The sequence below is a fragment of the Pelobates fuscus genome, chromosome 7 (genome assembly GCF_036172605.1).
Source record: "Pelobates fuscus isolate aPelFus1 chromosome 7, aPelFus1.pri, whole genome shotgun sequence".
NCBI classification, from domain to species: Eukaryota; Metazoa; Chordata; class Amphibia; order Anura; family Pelobatidae; genus Pelobates; species Pelobates fuscus.
In genome coordinates, this window is record NC_086323.1 from 177,189,232 (window position 1) to 177,196,266 (window position 7,035).

At 43.3% G+C, this 7,035-nt stretch overlaps 1 pseudogene; it reads left to right on the top strand.

Moving 5' to 3' along the window:
- Positions 1 to 945: 945 nt before the first annotated feature.
- On the top strand, positions 946 to 5,523 carry LOC134569252 (serine/threonine-protein phosphatase PGAM5, mitochondrial-like; annotated as a pseudogene).
- Positions 5,524 to 7,035: the final 1,512 nt, after the last annotated feature.

The following is a 7,035-nucleotide window of genomic DNA, read 5'->3' on the forward strand; positions in this document are numbered from 1 at the left end:
TTATGAAAACTGCAATAATTACATTTGCAGAGTTAAGGGTAGTGGGAGTTGGAACCCAGACCACTCCAATGGGCAGAAGTGGTCTGGGTGCCTGGAGTGTCCCTCTAAATGAGCTGAAGTGGACTGGGTGCCTATAGTGTCCCTTTAAGCAAAGCTTGTTTGATCCTCTTAATCAGGCTTCCCCAAACTCCGGCCCTCCAAATGTTGCTGAACTACAACCCCCATGATTCTCAGCCTATTTCATTCATAGAATCATGGGAGTTGTAGTTCAGCAACATCTGGAGGGCCGGAGTTTGGGGAAGCCTGCTCTCAATGCTCTAACTAGAGGGTTCCCAACCCAGTCCTCAAGTACACCCTACCAGGCCAGGATTTAGGAACTACCCGGTTGTGCCTAAAGTGTTTTTTTTTTCTTTCTAAAAACACCTTAGACACAAACGGATAATCCCTAAATCCTGGACTGTTAAGGGATACTTGACGACTGGGTTGGGAACCCATGCAACTCATCCAGGCTCATACATACTCATACATGGAGTGAAAAAGAACATTATTTGTACACATCTCTTCAAGAATACATATATTAACAACTGTATGATATTTTGATTTGATTACAAATAATGAGATTTTAAAACAAACTGAGCTTTGTTGCCTTTTATCACTTTCCTTTGCAGGCTAGGAGATCTGAGAAAAATCATTTCTGATCATTTCTTGATACATTCCACGGTCAAGTTACCCTGCTTGCGCAGTACACAGAGCACATTCCTATTTATTTGAATCTCCTGCCCCCTATTAGCTATAACAATCTGCACCATGTGTCCCCTACAATTACATAATTGCAGTAACATCACAGTGCCTACAACTGGGTGGGAAGTTTGAACTAGTCGCTACCTATAAATTCCAGGCTCAGTGGTGGCTTTAGCATTATTCTGGGATTGATTTCTTGGTAACATGTTTCTCCGGAGAGCTGTGATTGCTTTTGGTGGCTCTGCTTTTGCAGTTTTTGCCTCTGTGGCTGTGGGAAAGAGTGGTGATGATTCTGGTTTTCTATGTCCACCTATAATCCCTGGGCGCTGGGATTGGAACTGGGATTGGTAAGTATAGTGCTGTAGACACCTGCTTTGAATAACACAGCAGGAATTAATAGAATTTTTATATCTTTTACTCAGCTGGGGAGTTCCTCTGGTTTCCAGGAGCTGATCATATCATAGATGTGACTGTCAGGGTGGGGAGCGAAGAGACTTTATCGTAGGACGGTTTGCCTGGTTTATGACTGATACAAATTGTGATCCATTTCACATTAAAGCAGCGGTTCCCAACAGTCTTCAAGTACCCCCTTAACAGTTCAGGATTTAGGGATTACCCAGTTGTGTCTGAGGAGTTTTTTAGAAAACCCTTTACACACAATAGGGTAATCCTGGACTGGTAGGGGGGTACTTGAGGACTGGGTTGGGAACCCCTGCATTAAAGGAACACTCAAGCATTGTAACCACAAGCATGTGCTGTAGTGATTATGGTGCCCTCAATTTGTAAGCAGTCAAACAAGACTGGTTTGACTTGTTTCATGTGGTCTGCTGGGTGCTGTTTACTGCTTTCACTACTTCTGATGGGAAGCTTCTGTTGGCTGTCCTGAGCTCAACACTGCATGGGCAGGCTTTCAGCTCTTTGCTGGAAACGGGGACCAGCATCTGGTGGACCCCAGGTAATTCAAACTGTTCTAAAATGTCTGACTACTGTGAGAGGAAATGTGGTGTGGTAGTTGATGGCATATATATTTGGCCTGAGTTACTGAACAGCAGCCTGAGGTTTGAGAGTTAAATGTCCCAGGGAGAGATGTTAGGTTTGCAAGATGCATTATTGGTACTCTGCAAACCACGGTATGGGTCCCTGGCATGGAGCACTTGGAGAACCGGATGGGCCAGTGCTCCAATAGCACCAGCTGCTAAGTAACAGTCAGACCAGAACTTTTATTTTGCTTAATAGTTTCACTTATGCCTAATTGCACCTCACCTGTGTCTGATCAATTAGCTAGCAGGCTTTTAAAAGAAGGGATCAGCATGCTGCAGGGTGTGGAGGAAAAGCCAGAGGAATGGTGTCTTGCAGGTATACATTTTGTAAATTGGCGAGTGGGAAAGTCACTCAATTCCAGATGGGGATTTGCTGTGTATAGTAAGTGCTCAAGCAAGAGCAAGGAGTTTTGTTTATTTTTCACTTTTTGAAACACGTGTGTTATATATATTTTACCAAATCTGAAAACAGAGCTGGATGTGTCCTGGACTTTCATTACCCTAGAAGGCTGTGGTTACAGGATCTGTGACAAAATCCTACCTGGAAGAGGTGGTGTGTTACACTACTTACAATAGGTTGGTTTCTGGGCACTCCTGATCCCATAACAAATACAACATGCAGTTCATTTAACTGTTCCAGGGATAACTGCAGGTTATTTAACCTAAGATGACTTTTTTAAATTGTCCTTTTAGTAACCTACTCAGAAGTCGAGTTTTTAAAACCAACATTGCAATGTGATTGCTCAGCATCCTATATTGGGGTTTGTAACATCCTAGCTGCTACATTGAAATAATGGGATAATTTCTGTTAAGTGCAAAATTTGAATAGAAATGGCATAGCCAAGCTGGAAACAAAGTTTCAGTTCTGTCTTGTTTTTGGCACATTGTATTGGTGACTGTACCCTGTATGCACCACGTTTCAGAATGATCCACACCTATCGTCTAAATCTGGTCATTACTAGTTCTTAGTACCATCTATTTAAATCTCCGCTTAATTAGGTTCTTCAAATGTAGCTTTCTGATGCATTATTGAAGGGAATAGTGAGGCATACAACTCAGAATCCGGTGGGTAGGAATTAAAGGCCTTAGAAGAAAAAATGCAGTAACACAAATCTAGTTGTTTGTTTTTTGTTTGTTTTTTGTTTTTCTATGGATAAAACTGGGATTTGGGGTCTTCCTTTACCACTTATTGAACATGGAGTGACTTTATCTTTCATAAAGCCGTGAACCAATGTCTCTAATAAACTTGAAACATCTGGAAGGATGTACAGAGAAGGAGTGTAAGCTGCAGGAATGGAGGGGGTGGGGCATTCTAGGCACCAGAACAGCTGTAGTGGTTATGGTACTTGCTAGTTCCTTTAACAAGCTACATGCTGTCTTTCTTTCTACAGGGCGTGAACAGGCCAGCCTAACAGGACAGCGTCTGGCACTTCTTGCAAGTGAAGGGAATAACTTTAGCTGCATTATTTATTCGTCATTGACCAGATCCACAGAAACTGCTGATATAATCAGTAAGAATTTACCAGGTGAGCCATGTGTACAGGGGAAGGAAAGGTTTTACTGGACCCTCTATTGCACATGTGGGATTAGGCTGCTGCATGTAGACCTCTGAAATCCCAATTCTTGCTGCCTATGCATATTTTGAATAGTTGCAGAATAACCGTTATTGAGCTGTTTTGTTGGTGGTTTGGCTTTCTTTAATCTTCTTATAGATATTAAAATGTGCAGCTCCAGTCTGCTTCACGAAGGACCTCCAATCCGACCAGTTCCTGTGGATACCAGATCTTTCAGTAAGCTATATCTAGTGGTGACTCTATTTTTAAAGCGTTTCTGGTGTGCATTCTGTTTCTGCTTTTAACCCTGGTCGTTGTCTCCATCTTAGTATTTTAAAGATGGCCCACGCATTGAGGCTGCATTCAGGAAGTACATCCTCCGTGCAGATCCAGAACAAACAAAATACAGTTATGAAATAATAGTCTGCCATGATAATGTGATCCGCTACTTTGTATGCAGGTAAACTGCTTCCACTTATCATTCTAAATCCTCTGTGGTCACCACAGGTATCTTCCAGGCCCTCTATTCCTAACCTGCATTTTTTGTTTTTCTTTAAACACCCTTATTTAACAAAGTAAATGGAGTACACTAAACCCAGAACAACTATACAAAATTGAAATGAGAATCCAGTATTGTAAAATTGTGTGCCATTTTTACTATAATGAACTTTGCTGCTTATTTAACAGGTTTTCATCCAAATGTTATCAAATCTTGTGGTAATTGGATGGCCTGTACTAATCTGACAGCCTTTACAGCAGGCTTCCGTAAACGCCAGCCCTCCAGATGTTGCTGAACTACAACTCCCATGATTCTCAGACGATTTAATTCATAGAATCATAAGAGTTGTAGTCAGGGCCGGCTGGGGATACACAGCTGCCCTGGAAAAAAATTTATGCCAGCTCCATAAATCATTGCGCCATGTAAGGTTATGTCGAGAGATTCTTTTCTAATATAAAATATTGGTCCTTTCAGAGTAACTGTTTAATTATACAGTAAGCATACTCGCATGCAGACAGACAAGCTCATTGATATAAATGATCTCATTGACATTAAAAACACAAGCTCACATACAAGCAAGCTCACTCACTAGCAAACGCGCACACAGCTTATTGTAGTGGTACTGGTGTCTATAGCCTGTCCCTGCCGGCTTTTTAATGTATAAACTGACCTTTCAGAGAAAAGGCAGTGTTTGCATTGCTTCAAAGTGACAATCACTCAGACGGTCACTAGGGGTGCTTCCTGTGTTTCTACATTAAGGGCCTCCACGCTCTGGAGGCACTGAACATTCCACATAGAGATACAGTGATTCAATGCATCTCTATGAGGAGATGATGATTGGTGTAGCTTTTTGCAGCTAATCCTATGGCAAAGCATTGGATTGGCTGAGATCATCAAGCTTGATGATCTCAGCCATAGAGGCAGTGCCAGTGGAGGGGAGACGAGCATGGCGTGGGGAAAAGTGAATAAAAAAAACACTAATGACAGACACACTGACACACATTACTACTACCTGTGGGCGACCAGGGGTTGTGCAGGGCAGACAGCAGTCTGCGCTGGTGGCCGCAGGGGGAGCTGTGATGGCGTCCACTGGGGGAGCTGTGCTTTCTCTGCTCCCCCCGCCCTCGCGTGCTACTTAATGATTCCGCGGCTGGAATATGACGTCATATTCCGGCCGCAGTGTCATTAAGCTGGGGAGCAGAAACCGCACACCTTGCCTGGCCCTGGTTGTAGTTGAGCAACATCTGGGGGGCCAGAGTTTGGGGAATCCTGCTTTACAGCATTAAAAATAACACCTCAAGACCTATATTGTACAAAATTGTCTTATGCCTTCCATATACTGACAAAATGTATATCTTCATCTACAGGGCACTACAACTCCCACCGGAAGCTTGGCTCCGACTGCCTCTCTATCATGGTAGTATTACAAAGCTGGTGATAAAACCTGATGATGATGTGTCACTGAAGATGCTTGGTGATGCTGGCTTTATGCCCCCGGGGAAACTCACGGGAGCTTAGCTCTGAGCTGGATGTCCTCCTAGAGACACACAAGTTACCATGACTCCCTTACCTTTCTGTTTAATAGACACTCTCCAGTTGAAGCAGTCTTTCAATGCATATATTGCACACAGCATGGGTGGACCAAATGATAGTATATTTTTTTCTCATCCCTGCACTAAGATGAAGGTTCTAGTTTCTGAATATGCAGCACCATGTTCTGAGTTACAATGCCTTGTGTTCACCAAATAGCTTTACAACTCAAGCTTGGCACCTCCTATTGCTCACCTGTACGACATTGCAGACCCTGTAGCTATAGCTTGTCTGCCTAGTCCAAATGGCTTCTTGCGAAACAAAGTACAGTTGAAAGAAGTTACCTGGCTTGGTTAGTGTAAATACTGTATCTTAAATATAAGGGGCAGTTATAATAAAACAATGTAACAACCCATTTGTATGCATGTTGACAGGACTGCTTAATTAAAAGCAAATAAAGTGACTTCCTACTTATTTTCATTATTGTATTGGTGGCTTCTGGCTTCACACTTCTCATAGGTACTAGATGTTCTGAGCGCTCCATATGTTCAGAACTTGAACTAAAAGTTCATCCTTCATTGTATGTGGGTCGTGTGGACTAGCCACTCAAAGGGAGTATCTGATCTTGTTTGTGTTTGGCAGATACCTTGTGTGACCACTGCGGCTACTCTTCCCACCAGAACTGTATTAACCTTAAGACTTCCACCTAGGGTTTGGACATGGGCTGGTGGGGTCCTGTTTGGCCCTGGAACTCTTTCTCCCTGACTTCTTGAACCACGAGTACATCACCTGGCTGAGCCCCCTCACTTCATTGAGGGAGCATTTGTGGTCTGCACCTCCTTCAGCTACTCAAGAGCTCCCTAGTGCTCTTGGTCATTGATGGAGCACTGGGAACTGTTAAAGTGGTCTGCATCTGATATTGGTGCCGAACACAATACTAAACCACCAGGGATCCTGCTTGCCTTCCACTAGACAATGTGAGGATATTTATATGGTGATGATCTTAACATTATCGAATTGATATATTGGCACTGTTCCCCTTAATTTAATGCTAAGAGCTACTCACTATTTTAAAGCTTATAGACCCTGGAGTAGACTTTATTAGACGATTTGTATTTCACACATTACAAACCAACTATAAAAATTTAGTTTATTGTGACAATGTAACATGTATGACAATCAGTGAATATTTAGATATAACAAATATACAATACAGCAGTTTACCAGTTTTCATATAGTTCAATAGCAGTGGCGTCGCTAGGGGGGGTGGGCAGAGTGGTGCCATGGCCCCCCTACATCATGCTGTGCCACCCCAAATGCAAGCAATCTGCTGGCCATGTGTTTAGATTCTATTCCCTCAGGCTCTAACAGCCCGAGGGAATGCAGGAAAGAGCACTGACAGGCTCCCCAGCACAGGCCCCACTGCTGTTAAGCAGCAGCCCATGCTGCTGCTGCAAAGACCAGAAGATGCTGACCCACAGCAACAGGTAGGCCATCTCCATCTCCATCTCCATCTCCATCTCCATCTCCATCTCCATCTCCATCTCCATCTCCATCTCCATCTCCATCTCCATCTCCATCTCCATCTCCATCTCCATCTCCATCTCCATCTCCATCTCCATCTCCATCTCCATCTCCATCTCCATCTCCATCTCCATCTCCATCTCCATCT